The sequence below is a fragment of the Alligator mississippiensis genome, chromosome 9, assembly GCF_030867095.1.
Source record: "Alligator mississippiensis isolate rAllMis1 chromosome 9, rAllMis1, whole genome shotgun sequence".
In the NCBI taxonomy this organism is placed as follows: domain Eukaryota; kingdom Metazoa; phylum Chordata; order Crocodylia; family Alligatoridae; genus Alligator; species Alligator mississippiensis.
The window spans coordinates 2,670,244-2,692,828 of record NC_081832.1 but is presented as its reverse complement, the minus strand read 5'-3'; the positions used below and the strand labels follow the sequence as shown (position 1 = coordinate 2,692,828).

At 40.5% G+C, this 22,585-nt stretch overlaps 1 protein-coding gene across 6 annotated transcripts in view; it reads right to left on the bottom strand.

The window, feature by feature from the left end:
* The window catches only part of DNAJC5 (DnaJ heat shock protein family (Hsp40) member C5), a 41,337-nt gene that overhangs the window by 17,678 nt on the left and 1,074 nt on the right, over positions 1–22,585 (bottom strand). For 2 of the 6 annotated variants that reach the window (XM_014609681.3, XM_059713178.1), the window contains exon 2: positions 6,963–7,033. The exons of 1 other annotated variant lie outside the window; for it this stretch is intronic. The gene's annotated coding sequence lies outside the window, so the exon portion shown is untranslated. Of the gene's footprint in view, positions 1–962; positions 1,038–5,838; positions 5,933–6,962; positions 7,034–20,879; positions 20,943–22,585 lie in introns of those variants that run through there. 3 more of the 6 variants (XM_019495231.2, XM_059713177.1, XM_014609682.3) reach the window with 3 other exon arrangements.

The window sequence follows — 22,585 nt, the reverse complement described above, 5'->3', positions numbered from 1 at the left end:
CCACTCACCCCCAGGCCCCAGATACATGGCTTAGTGCAATGCTCCACTGCCCAGCTCCTCTGGCCAGGCTTCCTCCACCATACCAAAGACTCCTGGCAGGAGGTGGAGGGGGTATTTTGGCACCCAGGGCAGGTATCTGGCTTATCCTGCTCTATTTATGCTACTGAGCTTCAGTGACAACAGCAACAATTTTGTTTTAAATCAACAGGAGTGATGAAGCAGTTACTTAACATGATGGCTGGCAGGCTGTGAGCAATGCACCACTCATTCCACCCTGCACTATGGGCTCTTTTCCATACTACCACAGCATGCAGGCAGTGGGCATATCTACGTGGAGACCAAATCATTCAATAAGCACACAGCAGAAACTGTACACAGTGCACACCGCAAGGCTTTGCTTCTCATTCTAGCCATGTGCAAAGGGGACAAAGTTTAAAATTGAAGGACCGATTCCAACATTTCATGAGACTGATTTTCTTTTGTGGCTTTTATCAAGGGTTTATATTTTTCCCCGTGTGGTGCTGCTAACTCTAGATTAAGTTTTGCTGTACAATCAATAACTTGGTGTGCAAGTATTTTACAAATAAGGAGTCATCAATTTCAAATAAAGGCTATTAACGACGTCTCAGGATAAATATACATAGAGATGACTCCTGAATTGGGGGGGCATGCACTCTGTTCAACCTTAGCAGCACACCAACAGTACTCCAACGTTACCACAACATTAAGGTCACATCAATTCCCACTGCAAAGGATGGATGTGGGCACACAAGACATCCCTTACTTCCTGTGCTGTCTTGGAATCAGACCCAGTTATCTCAGGTGTACTCTGGCTGCCTCCTCCTTGTCTATGAACCAGCACAACTACTGGGCAATCTCCTCAAAAAAGCTTTTTCTTCACAAGGAATTGCAAAAGAGGCCCCAATATACATGGTGGCATACACCATCTTGCCTTTAGTTACCCAAGCTCATGTGCAGTCACCCAGCCTGTCCTCCACAGCTCAGGATTGTGAAGCCTTCACCTGACCCGCAAGCACCTGCAGAAGGAGTTTTAGTGACATGTTAGATAACTGCAGTATAGTGACTGAATGTAATTTTGCACAGCTAAAGGCAAGATGGTGTAGTCTAGCGGTTCATTCCACTGATTTTGTGGGAGAAAGTAATTTCTGCACAAGAAATTAGGAAAGACAGACAAGTTCTTCCATAACCCGCTCCAAATGCAGAGGCCCAGCTTAATACATTATTAAGAATCCGTGGATATTCTGCTAGAAGCACAGTCCAGCTCACGGTTACTACAACACTGTGTATATACCCCCATGCATCAGACCTGAGGAAGTGGGGACCTTGCACTGGGGGCACACTATGCACAGAATGCTAGCTAACCTAGAGTAATAATGTAGAGAAGACAAAGTCAGAGTACTAAATTAAATCATCTCCAAAACAGTGTGCTGCATGAGGAAGTGCTGGTATTGTTGGCCACAAGTGACCATGGAGTATGGAGAAACATGAAATAAAGTCTGTCCATAAACAAGCTGATTTAAAATACAAAGCAAAAAAAAACTCTGAAATGCTAGAATTGTTAGAGGAAAATGAAACAATAAAAGCGCAGACACAATTAGGTATCACTCCTGGGAGAAAGAAGCTTGGCCTAACTTTTCCATAAATAAAAGTTAGTGGCAGAATTGCTCCTGGTATAAATTAGCCGGTCCCCAATGTACGTTATGAAAGTAAAAATCATCAAATTTCCCTGTTAAAAGAAATCAAGGACCCTTTAAAGAACCAACCAACCAACCCACCCACCCTCTTGGTATGCATTTTCATAAAACAGGTATTTAGAGAAAAAGAATATAGACAACACCAGCTCAAAGACCACAAACTCTGAGTTATTTAAGAAACAGCGAAGTACAGAATACTGCCACCATATTATCTCGGTGGCAAAGGCTCAGCTGCGGCCAGTACATATAGCTAACTATTACATTTTCAGCAACAGCTTTGCTTCCTTTTCCCCAACAGCATTGAAACAATAAGTTATAATTTAGTTACTTTCACTTACAATATTCAAATATGCTCTCCCTCCCAGAGGAACTACCTTTCCAGTATGCTTAATTCTAGTCATACAGCATTTAAAAACAGATAAATTCAACAGTATCTTAATCTCAACGCCAGATCACAGCCAGAAAATAACAGCTTTGTAGCTGCATCAGTCCACTGCTAACTCAAAGGACAGCATTGTCCATACCCCTATTTGCCCATTAGATCCAAAAGCAGATGAACAATGGTGGCTTTTCCTTACGCTTGTAGGCTGGAGCATAAATATTTATTAGTTAATAAACCTTTGTGAACTGGACAGCAAAGGTTTCCTGCAATACCGTTTTTCACATTTCAAATAAGCCTTGTGCTTCATCTCATATTTAAAGCAGTGAGACTGGCATGGACTTGGAGGGCGGGTTCTGCTTTCCTCTAGCAGGCATGGTCCTCTTCCTTGAATCTCTCAAATATTTATCCACAAACCACATCCTGTCCTGGTAATGGCAGAAGGCTGACAGTGCCCTTGTCCCTCTGCTTAACCTGGGCAAGTTAGGGTGTTTACTGATGTTTTCAGGCTCTGTGCCTAGTAGCTGTGTGAGGGTTGTTCGTGCAGTTTTATTTGGAATAGGCTAAACAAACACTTGTCCAGGATAGTTTAGACAGGAATGAGCCTGCCTCGAGCAGGGAGTTGGACCAGATGACCATGCGACCTGAGGTCCCTTCCAGTCCTGCTTTTCTATGATTCTACAAGAACATATGCTAGAAAAATGAACAGATCAATTATCAGGGCCCAGACTCCTGGACAAAATGCTACTTTTTGCTAAATTGAAAGGTTAGGGTGAAAGTAGCACTGATGCTCAGCACCCCATAACAATCACTTTAACTTTCAGAACCTGAATTTGAAGATTTTGCCTTTAGTTTGTTTTATAGCACTAATTCTATCTGCAAGAATGGTCCATCTGGAATAAGACATTTCTAGGAGCAATTTTATAAGCATACACAGCTACTGGGAAATGCCACACATGGCTTGTATCTCTTTTCCCAGCATTGCTAATTGTTATTACTATGACACTCAGATGAATTGAAGCTCTCTCCCTTTTAATCTGCTCCTCATCCCTGATTTACCAAATACAGAAATTCAGAATCACTTCAAAAGAACTCACAAGCACATCACAAGTACTGGCCTGATATCAATAAGTACAGTAGAAAGGGAAGTGGTACAAGTGCAAACTCACAAGATAAGTCATGCACTGTTTCCACATAATTGATGATGCTGAAAAAAATTATCCTGCCTAATAACAAAAGCTAGAAGGGGCAACCAGATTCTCTTTTATCTATGGATGTTTTCCTAGAGAACATGGTTCAATGCAGGGGGGAGGGGAAGCAGCCAGCAATCTTCTGACGAGAAGAAAGTTTACCCACAAGGATTTAAGTGATTCATTTCCTGCTGAAGTGAGTCAGACAGGCCAAACAAGGGTGCATCTCTGTTTGTCAAAACCAAGTACTGCGAGTCTGCTGGAAGGGACCTATTCTCCAAACAAGACTGTTCTGCTTTAGCAACCTGCCTCATTATTAACACCCATATCGATACCTTTCCACTTGCCTAGTTCAGTTCCTTCCAAGTTCAACAGAACCCAACAGTAGAAACCTGAAAGGGTCTTCAGGGCTGGATTAACACATAGGCAAACTAGGGCCGGCCCTAAGTGAAGAAGGGCCCAGTTGTAGTTATTTTACACATTATAATTACTGAGTGAAAAAAGGAATATAAAGAAATATTAAGTAGATATAAATATTAAGTATAAAGAAATATTAAGTAGAGGCCCACGAGCTTGTTTGCCTGGAGCCCACTAAAGGGTTAATCCAGCCTAAGGGTCTTTGAAAAAAGAAAACCTCCTGGAAGTGAATATATTATTGGTGAGAGTGGATAAATAGCCATCCAATATATGAGCTCAGAATCCACATCTGAGAAATCTTGCCATAGAACACACTGTTTGCACTCTGAGCCATAGGAAGGATAAACCTCAGTATGATGCAAAACCTGTGATCGATAATATCAACGATTTATTCTTATGATGTTGAGCTATGATGAATTTGCTTTGCTTTCATTGCATTTTAAAGGAATAACGAGAAATTCTACTGTCTGTCTACACCAGCTATTTTGAAAGACCGTAGCCTTTGACTGTTGATAGAGGAGAGTGCAAGCACCATGCTTTCTAGGAATGCTAAGATTATACACACACATATAACATATAATACAATACATACATATATACACATACATACACACACACACCCCCGTGTTGTCAAGAGCCATTAACTACACAGCAAAAAGTAGGCCATTCCCATGGCCATACCCTGTCACACACACACACTTTCATTTTAAACCCTCCCAAAAAGAATTCTAAACAAAGAAAATGATTCTTTGCTGAGACACAAACCTTCACCAGTGAAACTTTAAGAGAAACATGGACAGTTGAGAAAAGTTTTGTAGATGTCCTTTTACTTCCAAATCCTATGTCCTCTTGATGAAAAAACTGAATCTATAAAGCTTCGGGCATATGTACTTTCTTTGAGGAGTATATTTGTATCTAAATAAAATACTTGTACAATAATCCTAATACCTTTGTTATGTAAACAGGAAATGTTTCAACACAGCAAGGTCATTTGAGGCCAACTGACTATTAATATAAGAAGCCACCTGAGTAAGAAATACTAACTGAAGAATAACGATGTGCCAGTGCTTAAGCAACTTCCTTCCCAAACTCAACGACAAGACTGACAATGCCAAAAACGAAATGACAATGCCTAGAATTATTTCAATGAATGCACTACATTCAAAAGTTTTCAAACGCAGTGCATTCAGCAACCTGATGAAAAATGCACTGCATTCAAAAGTTTGTCTAAATCTAATCTCAATCATGCAGTTGGTCCAAAGAAAGGTATCACCCACAAAAATCCTTTCCCCTCATAAATTTTATCTGGCTTTTTCACACTATTTAAGTGAAGAGGAATGGTGTTTTAAAATCCTGTGCAAACTCTGTGTCTGTTTGCTTTAATTACTGCATCCCCTGAAAAGTTCAGCGGAAGACCCAGAGCATCCACACGGCTGCAATTCTGTTCTAGAAGGTGTGTTTAAACATGAGGAAATGTGGATGATCTGGCTTTGTTTGCAGGGGCCAGATACTTGTTTTGCAGGTCCCAAGTCACCAGCCAGGGTTCAAACAGAGGATCTGCACCATGCAGAAACCAGGCTAGGGACAGCATCCACGATATAAAGCTCCAGAGATCCACAGAGGCAAATCTCTGACCGATCAGAGGGAAAGCTTTATCAAGATTATGCGGATTTCTTCCAGTGTAATTTTACGATTAAATTATAAAGCCACTCTGAACTGAGCAAACGCTGCTCACATCTCTCAACTTTTACAGGTCAAACGCATAACCGCGATCGTTAAGCAGCACTCAGGTCTCAGCTCAGCCCGTTTTTAACACTTCTCCAAGCAAGCAAATGGCTAAGAAAAGGAAACTGCCAGTTCAGCTGTTTCTCCAGCACTGTGGAGAAGATGATGTTTTACAGGTATTGAAAAGGAACTGGTTTAAATTTATCCTGTAATGATTACGCTACAGTATTAAAATGCTATAAAAAAGTATTAGCAGCTTTCTAATTGTTTACAAAATTGCTGAAACTAAACAAAGAGAAATACAAATTAAACCCCACTTTTTAAATGCTTAATATTCATTAATTTGCCTGTCTAAAATGGCTTCTTTTAAATACCTTAAATACTTGGTTTCATAGGAATTAAAGTCACTCACCTACGTCCTGTTCATCAACTCTTGTACTCTATCTTAGCTTTCTCATCTTCAGAGAAGTCAATACAACTAAAAGATATTTTTTAATGACTCTCACCCTAGTTCTTCAGAGCTTGTGTCTCTTGCAGCTGCTGTAGTAGAAGAGGAGGAGGAGAAAGGAATCGGGAAGGACTACTTCTGAGTCAGCCTGCACGTCTTCCTCTGGTACCAAGGCAAGAGGAAGGAAGGAACTCCCTCAGCCTAAGCATGGCTTTCCCTTCTCAAAGAAAAGAACAGCTCCTAGGCACAGAGGGTATGGCTACTAAACCAACACCAAGGAAGAGGAAGAGAAAAGGAGTAATTTACTGGGGCTAAGGTATTCAAACGGCTAAAGCATCAAGGTTCAACCACAGCTGCTTCAGGAAGCTTCTTATCATGAAGCCGCTGGTCAGATGGGAACATAGCTGGTGAAGTTACCATGCAATTGTACCAGCCCCCAAAATAAAACCTACTCACCAATCCTCTACCAATGACCGGAGCTGAAGGTTTATCAGCTGTTACAAACCCAACCTCCACCAAATGCTTCTTACTACACACTTTGAGATGCATTAAGTTTTCAGGGGCTGGGGGGGAGGAGGGGCTGCTATTGCACAAGTCAATCCTAGCAGCTGACTCTTTCTTTTCCTGTAAAAATGTGATGTGAATCGTATACTAAAATAGTCCACTTTCCAAACCTCAAAATGAAAGCTCAAGCTCTCCAAGGCAGCAAATTGCCATAGTTGAAAGCATCACTTTAAGACTAACTTTTTGTTTCAAGTAATATTTACTGCATAAAACTCTCAACCAGCAGACGTATTAGTAAATATTGATTGACGCCAAAAGCTTAATACCATAACCGGGCTCCACATCCAATCCATCTGTTTCGTGCTAAGTACAAGTAGTTCTCACAGTATTTTTTTTCCCCTAGGTAACTAGAGGAAAAACCCACATGCAGTGATGATGAACTTCTTCAACTTTGGTTTCTCCTTCCACCCACATCAAGATGCTGGAAGCTTCTCTGCCCACCACGTTTGAACTTTGTTTCTTCAGCAGAATCTGTCAGTTAGAGATTTCTTCGCTCTTAAAGAAGTCAAAAAGGTATCACTTACCTTAAATTAAACTAATGAGATTCCAGGTAAGTCTAGTAACCGTTTCCACAGACACCTGAAACTGGAACCTCCTAAAGGACAAAACACAAAAATCAGGCATGAGTTAGCATGCTGTCCCAGCACAGCTCTGTTTCTCTCTGGTGTTGTTGCATAAGTATTTTTATTTTAACCATGTAAATAAAGACATGGAGGCAGGCAGCCATTTCAACAGATAAGTATGTACAAGGCTACGCACTTACTAGACATACGACCGCCTACAGGCCACAGCAGTCAAGCACTCAAACATGTTTTCTCTTGGATTTAAACATTCCCAAAATGCTTCCATCCAAACATTGCCGCATTGGGGTAGTTCATAACAAGAGGAATGTGAACAGATCAGCTTCATTTCACTGTCTTCATGCATTGTGTTAACCTTTATGGAACTGAACTTGAAGTCCAATCAATTTTTAGAAAGCGAATTAGAAGTAATTTCCTGTACTTGTGCCGAGCCCGCTGCTTATACGCATAGCTTTAAAGGTTCGATTTCCTTAAAAACAGGCAAGCAATGCTTTGTGAAAGGGAACGCATACAAATACGTGCATAGGAAGCAAAACTGACTGAGCACAGAATTGTGTGAGCAATACTTTACTAACAATGTTAGGAACTGGGATGTATGAAAACTAAACCAGCACCTTTGGCATGATTTGAATATTTGTATTTCAAATCTTAAAGAAAGTAGAGTCTGCAAGTTGTTTTTTTTAAATGAACTAAAGCGCTGTTAGAGACAAGGATAAAGAAATATATTTTAAAATACAAGAAAAATTCATCTGAACTAGTAAAGATAGGCTGACGGTATAAAAGCAGTGTTTATGTGCACAGTGTCACACCTCCTTTCAAAGTTTCTGCACAACAGTATCCGACTACAATTATAGAGACTCCTTCAAAGGCACAGTGGCTGAATGTCAAAGTGCCACTTAAATTCCATCTTTACTAGACATTACCAGCAAATGGTAAAGCAGTGTGTGGCTTCCAGCTGAGAGGCCCATGCTGGCTCTACAATGATTTAATTATGCCAGTATAAGTTTCCTGCATACACAGAAGGATTTCTATTCAGATCATGTTTGGAGCAGATTAGAAGTCAAGAGGGTATAAAGGGAACCAGCCTCAGTCACTCCCACTTCCAGATACTGTACAAGGGGTGGGGGAGCAAGAGAGAGTCAGCAATACCAACTGCTTCTTGTTCAACACAAAAAGTGCAAAGATTGCTGCTGTTCATTGGTCACATGCAAATCAGAAGGAAATGAAAGTTCAATCAGAAACTGCAGGGAACAGATAGGAGTTACAAAATACTAGATAATGTGACCATGCAATTCAGGGGGAAGAGCAATAACGGGTAGAAAGCCCTCATGAATCAGCAGACTAGAGGCAGCTCTAAATGACATCAACAGAGATTTAAAGATGTTGATATCCAATAACTGTTCGATAGTCTTCACTAGGTGTGGGGGCTCTGGACTCCTTTATGATGGGCAAAAACATGCCTCTCAATAATCATCCAAAACAGATACCTTGCTGACAGTCTCCAAGAAACCAAAGATAGAACGGGCTGAAAGAAATAACTATCTACTGACCACAGAGGTGATGCCTCCACATCACCTTGGAGATTACTAGCCTGGGAGCAGAGGAAAGATCGCATTGCATCTGTACATACAGCATCTATTCCATGGTACAACAGAGGACAATTTTTTTTTTAGGGATGTCACCTCTTCAAAAGCACTAAAAAGACTTAATAAGGAACTGATGCCAAATAAGTCCAATAACATACCCATACCAAGAAAGAAGGAAGAATCACAGGCAACAAGAAAGCAACCATCCTGGGCTTGATAAATCCACTTGCAAACTTGAGAGGTGTGGGCAGGGAACTTTCTGGGAAATAAGGAGGCAGAGGTAGTTGATAATGATACAAGATAGGTAGTTGATAAATATCCTCATTTTTAAAATAAGTTTCTAAGTCTTTGATGCAACCTTTGAAATGCAAACTGCCGGCTGTATTAGTGCTTTTGTTCAGTTTCCCTAAGCACAGGCAGAATCAGGAAGAGAAGTTTTGCAGGAGCCATTTAGCAATCTGTAAAGAGTACTCAAAGTGACAGGCAACCTTATAAATTCAGATTCTGGTAAAGCTTCCCAGAACATTTGGGAACTGGGATAGACTTCTCGCAAGGTAATGACCTTGGTGACCTCAAATTTTCAGTTCAGTCTTGAGCTAGTAGGTGTATTATGAGGTTTCCCATGCCTTCCTACGTAGGCAAAAGCAAATCTGTATTTTGCCTAGTAACTGTCTCATGCCATAATCTGAATCTGGGAAATTTTAGTTAGATGGCAAACCAACCAAACTGTAGTACAGATTACTATGCCTGTATCTTCACTGCTGGAAATATAGCAAGATGTCAAGCTAGGAGAGTCCAACTGAACTCCATGGGATCTGTTTGCTCTTGGTTGTCTTTGACAAAAGTTTCACCACAAAAGAGACTCCAGCTGCCAAAGGGAGCGCGTGCAGCATTTGATTGCAAAGACAGGGAGAAAATTATCAAGTAATGAAAATACAAGATACCAGCCCAGACCTATCTACATCCTGGCACAAGGAGTTTTCTTCTGAAACCAAACTAATCAAAGAAACTACCTGGGAAGAAACAAAGCCCATACACAAAAGTGATAAAAGGTTAGATTTTCTTTCGTTTGTAATATAAGTGGGGAGCTTGAGCATCAATTCCATTAACTACCCCCAACATAAAAATATTTGGCAAGTGAAAGCAATTTGCAGATGGAAACCTCTCGTTGAACCCAAAACAATATCTTCCAAACAAAAGCAATTCTTATCAAATACAGATTTATGAAAAATCCCCTGCCCTGGCTATTCCTTACAGATGCCCCTTTAGCAAAAATGCTTAAAGTGAGAATGTAGATACCAGCCACTGTTCACCCAAGGGAACTTTTGTACTACAGATTTCTAGCCGTTGCAAATGGCAACTTTAATTTAGTGACTCAGGAACGTTTGCATCCACATGTCCAAACTCATTTATTCTGCAAGCCAAATCCACTGACCCACAGCCCTAACTAAGTCCTGCTCTGTAATTATTTGTAAATGCCTTCCATCATTATGATATTGTGTTCAGAAAAACAACAAATGGGCATGAAAGAAGAGAAGAAAGCACAAAAGACATGGAAAATGTCTTAAGTTAAGGTTAAGGATGTTGCAAGGTTGTCTGCCCCATTTCCAAACACAAAAGAAGAAAAGGCAGAGGCAGTAAAACCTGTTTTATGAGGCACACAATGTAAGAACAGGTAAAAAAGTCAAAAGTAAAGAATTCAAGGATTAAAGAGAGATACAAGAGAGTGGTAACAGCAAGCAAGACAACAGGATAGCAAACCAAAACTCAACATATTAACATCAGCATAAGAAGCTTTGACCAGAGGCCACGTCAACTACTCCTGGGAAAGTTCCCTGTTCTGCCGGCTGTTTGTAGCCTCCCTTCCAACAAATTCTGGTTTGCTATGATGGCCCTGTATCTTTCCATCTACATGCATTATCCCATATTTTAAAAGGTTAATGTTTCCTATAATTGCTGTGTTTGGGATTTTAGTGCAAATGTCCTTTATCTCTACAAGGAAGCCACATAATACTCCTTTTCCTGTTACTCTTGACAGGATCCAAATTCTCTAGGAACTATTCCTTCTCCCTTGTAATAAAAAGTAGCCTCATATCTGACATCTGTCTATGGCATACATAGGAACAGGTATTTTTTTCTACCAGTCTTTCCTGTCAGTAAGATACTGCTGTCATCTAGGCCCACAGACAATCTCCCATTGTATTCGTGTATCTTTAAAGTCCCCTACCTCCAAGATGGGATAAATCAGCACAGAAAGATCAGGGGCAGTTCACACGTATTTAAAGGATCAATACAAGCAAGGCAGAAAGAGTTTTTAAGCAGATAATGCAACAATTGACAAGGCTGGAATATTCCTCACCCCAATTCCCTGAATTGGGGGGGGGGGGGGGGGGGGGGGGGATTTTACACAGTACTGCACCAATTATAAACCCCTACCAGCAAGCATGACATGCTTGGCAAGCCTTCAAATGGACAAATCTATTAGCTAGATATTATTATGAAGAAAGATCTCCATGTGCTGAAACCTTGATGAGGAAATTTTGGCTAGTGCAATATAAAAGGATCAATGTTACCAGAAGTACATAGTACAAAGCCTGCAGAGAAAAAAATTGCTAAAAGCCAACGAGTGTGCACAGAGGGGTTTTATTATTTCTTAAAATACTCTTAATACAGACTGATCTCTCTGCCTCAAAATAGTAACTGCAATTACTTTGCTAATAGAGTGAAAAGTTGGCTTACTCCACAATAGCTTCTAAGAACAGCACTTCTGTATGCTCTCCTGAAATGCTCCGTAAAAATTCCTATAATTTCTAAATCATCACGCAAAGCTTTTTGACAAAGTCCTAGTGTTCAGCTTGATGTCCTATTGGAACTCTGTCAAGGACGACCTCTCCGCCCCTGCAAGAGGATGACTTCTATTAAGTTTTTGCAACCCTAATTACTAGAACCCACGGGAACAGAGAGGAAAGACCTTACATTTTACACACATGCACAAACCAACTTACAAATGCTACTACATATACACACAAGTTCCCCTCTTTAGCCGGTCTCAGAGCCATGCCAGTATCACAAAGTATTGTGCTTCAAGCCATGAGCTGACCAACCTTTTAAGCTGCTATCTAAATTGAAGTCTTTGTTTTAAAAATGAATGCAGTTTCATTTTAGGTGACAGGAAGCAAAAGACAAATGCTTATGGCTTGAGCCAGGCAGTGTTGTAGCTTTGCTTCAACTTGTTTTACCCTTCAGATCACCTTCCACAACAGACCTAGTGTTCCATCACAAACTTAAAACAAAGTTTTCAAATGTGTTCAATTCTGTGAAAAAATTATAGCCACCACAGACTTGTTTTTACCTGAAACAGAACCAAGGTCTCCAGCAGCAAAAGGCTAACACGGCAAGCCCGACAACTTCGCAGAAACAGTCAAAAGCAAATGCAATTTCCCTAACATGTATTTTCCATAAAAGATAAATTATGTTGTAGATAACACTGCTTCTTTCCTGAACTTAAGTTTAAAGTGATTATAGAGCCTTTATTAGGCAATACAACAGGGATTATGGTGAAACTTGTTACAATCTTAACTGCCATACTGCAAACATTGCCTCTCTAATAAATTTAACAGATTAAAATTTAGCCATTTAAACCAGATTGATCAACTTGTTATAATGACTTGTGACCCTGTATACTACACGAGAGTGAGTTTCAAATCCACAAAAGGCTTTCAGATCAGGAGGAAAGAAAGAACTAAAGTGTATGTTCAGCTCCTTCTCACGTGCCATTCTCTCTCAGGTCTATACAAAAATCTTAGGTTAAGCTTGTATTCATGGTTTGAAATCTAATTTCTCCTATTTTAGCCTGCAGTGAAATAAATGTAATATAAGTATTATTTTTATTTCCATGGCAATACACTGACATCACAAGATAGATCGTGCTGCAAAGTCATAATTAAGTTGGAGAGGAAACTTCTTATTTTAAAAAATGAACAGCTGCCAAGGGTACATAGAAAAACTGCTTTTGTTTTTAATAAAGTTTTTGGTTTGCTTAACAGACTCCTTAGGCTCTTCCTGTGCTGGTGTACACAGTTTTTTGTACCATTTCAACTATTTTGGTTCAGAATGTAATTTTTTTTTAAAGCAAAGCAATTAACCCAATACAATACCCCCTAGTATGACCGAAGTGCCTCTACAAATGACCACTGCAGGTAACTATGAAGTCAATGAGAAATCAGCAAACCCAACTTTGCCTGGCCTTACTCAGGACTGTCAGGCAAAAAAACTGTTCGTGAGACTTCTTAATTAATGAGGAGCTTTCTATTGTTGTCATAACTACAATTACATTACATAACTGTATTTACTGGTACAGTAGGTTTTGCTTACTATGCCAAATGCAAGACACAGCTTTGCTTGTATTAGGGAGTCAATATTGGGAGCTTGCTACCAATGCAAAAACTGTTACTATACCAAACCAGCAGAACTTTGCTTTGTACCAGAATATTCAAATTTCTCCCCAAGCGACACAAGCTGTGCCAGTAAGTATATCCTGCAGCTGCACCTATCCTGGCGACACTACCAAAAAAGCTGCAACATCTAGCCTCACACCTTTTAACACCCTTAAACCGACAGACAGACAGACTGGCCAAGGCAGGCCCCGGCACAGACCTGGTTTCTGAATGCTTTGCTGGCAGAGTATCCTAATAAGGCACTCCTAGACACTTGGAGTACATCAATCCTGTGTCAGCAAAATTTAAACAAGTCCAGATCACAGTTCCCTGGAGCAGAAGTGCCAAGTATTGCCATTCCCTGCTAGTCCGAGCATCACAGGCTCAGCAGGAAATTGTTCGTACGCTCTAGGATGGAAAGATGCCAGGATAAAGCCATCAATATTGCAGAAGAGATTCTAAAATTTGAAAATACTTCCACTGACTTGCAAAAATAACTGCTTTCAAGGAACTATTGATTAAACAAGTGTCATTTTTTGGAAATATTTTTTTAGGTTTGTCTTTCAAATTTAACCAAACCGATAAAAGAGACGGTATTCAACAATAGCTTAGATCTCATCACATCAAGATACAGACAGAACAAACATTAAATTTAACATTTAAAAGCACAAGGATGCCTGACATTGTCAGCATCTGCTGAATGGCATGATCGAGTACATAATTTACACCTGGCTGTTCACACAAAAAGCCTAATGCTCTTTTCTGCCTTGGGATCACCAGATTACGAGCAGGAAAACTAGAGCACTGTGAGCAGAGCTCAGATACTAGTGAATCACTAGCCAATCAAGAGGCAGCTTCTCACTAGGAGATCAATTCAGAACAGGCACCAGGAACAAATGACCCCACCGATTATATGCTGTGCACAACATACCCGATGAGAGGGAACTCTGGTTGCACAACACCGGCTATCCATAAGGTAATTCGATGTACCTGCCAAGACATCCAAGCAGCTGGGGGAATCTAGCACACTCAACTTCCTAATTCAAGTGAGAAAGTACAGCTCACCTTCTCTTCACAGGGAGCATCACCTTGATGGAGAAAAATGTGTACTCCACTCTTGTTAAGATAAGGTACTATCCCGTCATGCAAAACAAGAGTCAGATTTTAAGAAGCAATGGTACTCCACACACAACCTGCCAACAACCCGAGTAGCAAGACATTTCTTCTAAAACCAGGAATGGACTGAAACCTTAATGTTAGGAAGACAGGACTGGAACAGACCTCTCCAGTCCCCTGAATGCACAAGTAATCATTTATGTAAACAGAGTTACATATAACTCCCTTCTCACAATACAGCCACACGGCACCCGAGGAAAACAAAACCGAACGCCCTGTCATGTGCCACAGGTAAAAAGCAGGGGGAGATGAGGACACTGCTGCTGCAATGACGAGAGAAATATTTTTTTTAATATAGTGCAGGGATGCCTCATGCTACAGAGGAAGGCAATAAACTCCCACAGGCCTTGCCAATCTTCAGTTCCTAGATTTCATAGACATTTGGGCTGGAAGGAGCCTCGCAGGATCATCAGGTCCAGCCTCCTGCCCAAGGGGCAGGAAGATCACCCCAGCAAGATAAGCATCCAAGCGTTTCTTAAAAGGCAGAAGAGCATTTTCAAAGACACAAAAGATGGGTCGACATCTAAGTCGCACTGAAAAGGTCTCATTATACTCTCAATTCCTGCAAAGTTGAAGAGGGCACCCGCACCGCTCAGAGCTATCACCTGCCAACACGGCAAGACAGCACAGCACTGATCACATCCCAAGGGCACAGCTAGGCTCGGGGCTCGTCTCCACTGCTAGAACTGCTCTTTTTACTTTGGGGTAAGTAATAGACCACTGTCCTCAGGTAAAACACCCAGTGAAGACGAAACACAACATACCTCAGGATAGCTGACGCACACCAGCTCCCCTGAGATTTAAAAACAGGCTTTTTAGCAATGGTAACAAGTCCTAGGAGCACTCTGTTAATGAGGCCATACTGACAGGCTGTCCTGGCAAAGTCTTCTCAGTGTGGATACAGCTTATAGGGGCAAAAAATGCACTTTTGCCAGCACAGCAAATTGCAGTGTCATCCTTCCCCTCCCCACAACTAAATAACCTAATGTCAAGGCTGCTTTTGTAGGCCTGGAGTTACATCTAAACCAGGCATCAGCTAGGGATCATACCTTTTTTACCCCCTTGACATGCCAGAAGAGGTCTGTCATGCTAGATTTTTCTAGCATAAAAACCAGAAATGTGCTCACCAAATGAATGCTTGCAGCCTGCAGAAACTAGTATGACTTGCAGAGTAGCAGCTGATACAGATTCAAGCCAACATCTGGCAAGTAAAAACAACCAGGCAAGTGGCAGACACTAATTCATGCCAACGGGAATAGCAGGTAAGAAGGGAAGTTTCATAATATCCATCTGACATCCAGAGTAAACTGCAAGATCCAAACTTAGCAATTCTGCGGAAAACAGTAATAATGTTTGCCCTAAGATTTTTAGTATCATGCAGCAAGATAACAGCAATACTACAGCCGAGAGACTGAGTGCATGTGATAAGCAGGCCTTCTGCATGAGTAAACGGCAGCAAATCAGACTTAGATCAAGTCTCAGTGAAAACAAAATCCTTAAAATGTCAAAACAGCAGGACAGTGGAACAAGCTGCCTAGTGAAGTTGTGGCATCTCCCTCACTGTAGGTTTTTTAAGAGGAGGCTGGAGAAGTATTTGTCTGGGATAATATCGGAATAGCACACGCTGCATCAGTGCAAAAGGATGGGTTCCTCAAGGTCCCCCTCTATCCTACGACTGTCTCTCTGAATTATGGATCAGAAAAATGGTCTAACATCAAATATAATAGCTAAATCCTATTCTTTTCAGTATGTGTTATTATTGAAACAAAACGACAATCAAGGGAAGATTTCCTACATCAAATTACCACCAGCTTTCTATAGGAATTAAACGCCTAATTGCACTTTGTGCCTTTGGGGGAAAAAAAATCAAGGATAAGGAAATCCGACTGGAACCTCCTTGACTTCAGTCCATAATCCAGAGACCCTTGTCGCTTCGGAGAAGCTGCAGCAGTGCTGAACCAAACCAAGCTCAAGTTTGTGCTTAGGGACAGACCAGAGGGGTTTGTCAGTGCTCTGGAGGAAGTTAGCCGGAGGCTAAGGGAAGTCATGAGGCCCTGAAATGAGGGCAAAGTGAACAGGAGTGAGTCAGGTCTCTGACTCACTTTATTTGGTTCAGATACCTCCTTGGGGGGAAAAAAGGGAGAAAGGGAGAGGAAAAAAAGGAGTGAAAGCAGAGGAAGTGAACACAGGTAATTTATAAGAAAAACAATTTTAAAAAGAACATAAAAATATATTAATGAAAAAAGACGGTATAAATGCCCGTGTACGTTTCCCACACCAGAACCAGCCTAGCGGAGGTGAGCGAGTTTGCAGGCTTTATCACCATAACAATACAATCGCAAAGCAAGTAAAGATTCACCATGGATCTCAAGCGCTGCCCAAAGTATTGCTGGTCCCTTTTCCAGAAGGGAAGGTGAGGCTGTAAGGCCCAGGAAGGTGATCAGGGATGCCCAAGGTCACCTAGTAAGCCAACAACAAGGTTGACTCAAGTTCCAGTAGTGCTCTCCCTACTAGATCACACCGCTTCTTCAGCCACGAAAAAGAGGCTTCCAAAGAATCAGGTTTGGGCTGAGTGAGCATCTGCTTTAGTTTACAGTGACGCCTTGTTCAGCAGATTTTTACATGTACTTAAAGTCACATGTGCTGTTAATTGACAAAACAAGTTTTTACTGCTTTCAGTCCTGCAGGACCATCATTCTAAGACGCAACTCAATTATCCTCCGGTTCCAGAGCCCTGCTTACTTATTCTACCCCACTGTCTTCAAAGTGTGCAAAAGAAGGCAACTGTGTTCCACAGGTGCCAGAAAGAACATGGTTCGAGGACAGCAGCACAGCTGAAGACAGCATCTGACCTAAGGAAACTATTACTGATAATGTCCAGCTTGAATTTCAGCTCCTAAATCCAGTTTGCAAGCCTGGCAGTGAAAAAAATATCTTCTATATCTGAACAGCAATTTTGCCATGAAAAGTCAGTGGGGTGACAGGATGTAGAGATGCAAATTTTATCTTTCTAGCCTCAGCTTTCAGACAAGACTCATGCTTAAAAGTTTTAGAGGATAATAATGAAAGTGACAATATTATGTTCCTGCGTTATTACGAGACACTGCCGTTCTCAACGCGAATTGGTTTTAGTTTCTATATTGTAAGGTGTCAAATTCGCAAACTTAAATTCTCCTTCTCGTAAAGGAGGGCTGTCCAACTTCTGGCACAGCAAGAAGTGAAATCTGAGGACAGTTTTTTAGTGTGGTTAAATCTAGTTTATTAGTCATGCGGGCAGGGAGATTTTCTTGAAGTTTACAAAGTCAGGCTATCAGAAGGAGACATGGAAGGCGATACCACTGACTGCAAGAGTTGCTTATAGGCTTTCATAGAAAAGGATATTTAGTTGTTTGTTGCCCTCAAACCCTCAGACAGGAAGTCAATAGCCATTCCCTAATTCACTATCGGAGCAAGATCTCCTTGTGTTCTGTTTGCTTGCTGGCAATTCTGCTCACGTGTTATATCAAAAACGAGAACAAAGAGTGTTTATATGATTACTCCAAGACTATGGAGAACTCAAAAAAAGACTAAACATATCTTGAAATCTCCTGACATGCTTCTTTTCTAGTTCTGCAAAGTCTGCTTTATCTCTGCACAGCATTTTAAGTGGCACTAGTTGTGATTTTTAAATTATAAGCATCTCTTTTGGTTCTGTTAAGTCATAGGAGCATGAATTTCCTGTACCTAGCATATTCCTAGATATACATTCTTCTTCTGACCACCCTTGGCAATTTTTGCGTGTACACATTCTTCCCTGCAAACAGCTGATTCCATGTAAAAAACAAAAATACAAGCCAATATACACATATACATATCTATATCTCTAGATCTAGATATTAGACAGCAGTTAATCCCTAATTCTTTATTCCATTAACAACAGATTGGGAAGAAAAATTCTCTTGATGACTGCCCACCTAGGAAAAAACGCAGATATGTTACACATTATATACTAAACCAGTAGCTTAGAAATTATAAAATATTTCAGAGCCAGACAAAAAACTGTTACAAGACATCACTGGCACAGTAAAAGAATATGCAGTTAGGACAGAAAATAATGGCATTTTACTCCCTCTTTAAATGCAAGATGCAGAGTCAAGGCAATGTTTTCTTGCAGATGTTTTTCATTTTTGACTATACTTGCAACAACAAACAACTCAGACCACGCTCTCTTCCAGTGACAATACAAAGAAGCTGACAATATCCTCCTGATATAAATAAAATATATTTGTACCAACAAACTATAAACATCATAATACTCCTGTTTTCTAGGTATTCTCCAAAAGAGATGTAACACACATTTTTGAATATCCACCGTTACTTGATATCAGAACCTTACTCAACTCCATCCATAAGCACTTAGTTTGTCATGCCCGGTGGTAAGACAACATGAAAGCAAAGTCGGATAGTTTCACATTTCAAAAGCACTTGGAGAGAACATGGGTTTTTTTAATACATAGAAAAATGCTATAACCTGCTTACTTAGAACAAAAGGACTGGAACCAAACTATTTATGCAGCTCCATCATCCAGCAGAGCTGTGCCGTAATGGACCAACGTAGGGAGCGGCAGCTAGCTTTTCCACGTGAAGCTTAAGCAACGGAAACGCTTGACACGCAGAGGTCCAGACCAAAGCCCTTCTGTGGGGATTCTGTTTCTTTGTGTGTTTGTTTTTCTACCAATTTCTCCCCATTCTGGGAAATTATAAGCTGCATGTTTTCAAAGCTAAAATCCACCTAATATCTGACAGTCAAACTTAAGATCTGACTGTTCACCCCGAGACTTCATCTGAAACACTGGTTCCACCCAGAAGTCGAGGCAAATAAGTGAGTCAAGCAATACTTACAAATGCCTATTCTTTTTGTGTTGCTATCTTGAGTAAACTGGCAACACAGTGCATCTCATCAGCGAGTAAGGAATTATTGATTTGATAAATGAGAACCCCTAGACTGAAGAATATTTAAATTTTCCTCTAGCAATGACTCAACATAAGATATAATTAGTGGAACACCAATGAACCTCTGAAGAAAGGTTACCCATTTTTGTTAAGAAATTACTTTCATTAAAAATGGAAGGAGGAAAACTTTTTCAATTTAAGATTTTTGCTTGATCACAACCTGTTTGTATTTCTATTTTCATCCAAAAGAAGAGAGAGAACACTTAAAATGCTAGGAAAGTCATTGGTAATCACAAAAAATAACAGGATGCAGAGAAAATATCTGTAAATGGGCTAGTTTTGGAGTTGGCATTGACAGCTTCTTAAAAATCATAATCCTCAATACACTATTCAAGCTGTTCTTCGGTATTACAAAATTACTAGTTACATAAACTAGAAAATACTTTTAGAGTTTACAGAATTGCTAAAAAAAACCCATAACTGTAGTCAGGGGAAATTGAACTGAATGATCAGGAACTGAACTGCCACCTAGGACAGATTCCAAAAAAGGACAGGACTAGTTTAACTGCACTGGCTACCAATTAACATGAATTTTCTTTAAGGAACTCACATGTTGAAAGTTGGAAGCGCCTATTTTATCCAGGGTCGACATTAAAGTTCCCAGAACACATTTACCACCTATTCTGTATACCAAGTATTTAACTTACCAGAAAACTGATTTGTGATGGGACATTGGGATTTCTACCATGCTGCCATCACAGATGTTTCAGCATTACTGTAGAAGCCAGAAGAGTTCATAAAAGCTCATATTAAACTAGTATTTATTTTTGTTAAGTGCAATTAGCAGTAACTGAGAGAGAAACCCACCACCATAAGAACTCTGAACATTCATCATAACAGCCTTCTTCCCTGAAATTTAAGAGAGAATCTTATTCATTGATAGTGACATGAGAAAACAGAACATTTCTCTTAAAAAAAAATCTAAGTTTTACATGTTCTGAACTCAGAAATTTTCTACATCTCACTAGACCACGGCTCATAGTTTATTTAAGAGAATTTTGTTAGCTAATACAGGTGGCCAGACAAGCACAAAAGAACTACTTAGACAGGACAACCAAGAACTATGCCATACTAGTTTTCATGATTCCCGTTAATGGTTAAAGACATTGCCACTTTTGAGAGTAAGGAAAGCATTTTTCCACCAGAAAGGAAGGGAAGGAAAGATGCATGCTGACTTCCTCTTTAGTACTCAGCAAGTTCTTATTCCTTCCCCAATGTTTTACTAATATGACCAACCTGCTTACAGCACAGGTGAATGTAGACCTACTTTCTTTGCCTATAGCAGATGAGTAATTGGTGAATCATAGTCCTTCACATCTTCTGTTTACAAATTTGGGGTGAGAAGATAATACCCTGATAATGAGAATACCCAACCCATTTTTTAAATCTCCAGTCCTCAGTCCAGCCGAGATAGAGCACAAGGGTGAGAGAAGAGCAGCTGGTCCCTTTTCCTGCTACTGCTCACTCATCTTCCCAGCTAGCTGCAGAGGAGGCAAGAGGCCATGGAGAAAGGAGGCCATCAGTAGAGAGTCAAGAGAAGAAACCCAGGCCTCCTTTGATTATATCCCATGCTGGACAGCTCCCAGAAGAGCACTGATGATTAGTACAGGAGGGAGCCCCAAGCTTCAGCACTGCCACAGGCAGAATCCTTTGGTCTTATCAGAATTTACCTGCAAGTTCATCTCAGAAATACAACAGTGGTGCAGATGTGCACAGGAAACATCATGTGTGGCCTAAAATTAAAAAAAAAAAAGCTGAATGGAAGCCTATTTATTAGCATTTTTTTAAGTAATTCGAATCTCTGGATACTTAAACTGTCATTCTGAGGTTAGGTTACATGCACACAATTAACTGAACACCCTTGTTAATACAGAGCCCAACCTAATACACATAAAACACAGCAGCATGCTTACTTCTACGCCACTTGGTAAGCCTTCTTCCTCCCCAAGTGCTCAAAATCAGACAAGATTTATAGTGTGCTCTGTGTATAGGCCTCAGTGAAAATGCATTTTCACTTAATTACTCAAAGAACCTTGTCTGCCTTATTCACTTAACACGCAGACCAGTCCCAAGCTGTTATCTATTGCTTACAACCTAACTTATCTGCACATCAGTAAGTGCATAAACCACTTGCGATGCAAATCATCCTTCAAACCCACTGTCTACTGCCTAACCCAACTGCGCTCAGTTTAATTGAACAAATCTGTGAAACCGAATAGCAGCATTCGATTTCACAGCTTCTAAATCAGCCCTGACATGACTTGGTCCGGTCCACTCCATTTCTAGCCCTCTGACACGAGGCGAGGAGTCTTACCAAGGTGCAAAATCTTCATGTAGGCAGTCCCTACAGTAAATGTGCACTGTTTACACCAGAGTTTGGTCAAATTCATATTCCAGGCAGCTGGACAGCCTTTCTTTCAAGTCCCAAGTACCTTGTACTTTTCTTACCCCTATAAACATTAGGCTACTAATAACAGCCATCATCATCATCGTCTTTCAGCAACATAAACCCTGACAGCTCTTAAAAGCTTGGCTATTTTGAACTTAAAGGAAGTTTTCTTCACCATTTCCATTCCTAAATTAGGCTCATTCTCCCAGAAAAGACTGCAAGACATTTAAACTGATCAAAGCTAGAACCGTTCACAAATTTTGCTTTTAACCTTAAATAACTTTAAAAAATAACCTGAGCCTCGCATATTAATACTGACTGCCAAACTACCCTGACATTCACAGAAAACGTTTATCTTAAAAAAAAAAAAAAATCAAGGCATTTTTGTCAGCTAGTTGAAGTTTACAAAAGAAAGGATGATCAATAAATCAAGCATCAATGATGACAAAGTTTTATCTGCCCAATAAATTATGACAATTGGACTCGGCCACGATTTTCAAGACTGAGGACTTATCATTTAGGGCCTGGAAGTCTATTTTGCCACCTGTCTGATCTCCCGAAGCATCGAGCACCCAGCACCAGCCATCTATGGATATACGGGTCCAAGAGAAAATAATATCTTGGACCATTTCTTTCCAGCTGTGATAATCATGAGTGACCTCATCACTGGTGTTGAAGCCCTAGCAGCTATTCTGGTATAACACACAGCCATCTCATTTACAGACTCAGTAAAAATAGCCAATTACTGCAATTAAGCTATGAAAATTAAGCCCAAAAGAAGTCCCTCGGTATTTTTCACGATGAGGGCTGCAAGACGCACAGCAGTTACTCATACCATTTTTCGAAAGACTTTCAGACCTATCATGCATTACGACATAAGCCAGCAGCACGTCTCATCTACTCTTTCTCTCGGACGTCTCTCGATAAAGCGTATTCACCGCTACACCGCCGCCGGACGGGTCTCACCCGTACTTTTAAGACCGTAAC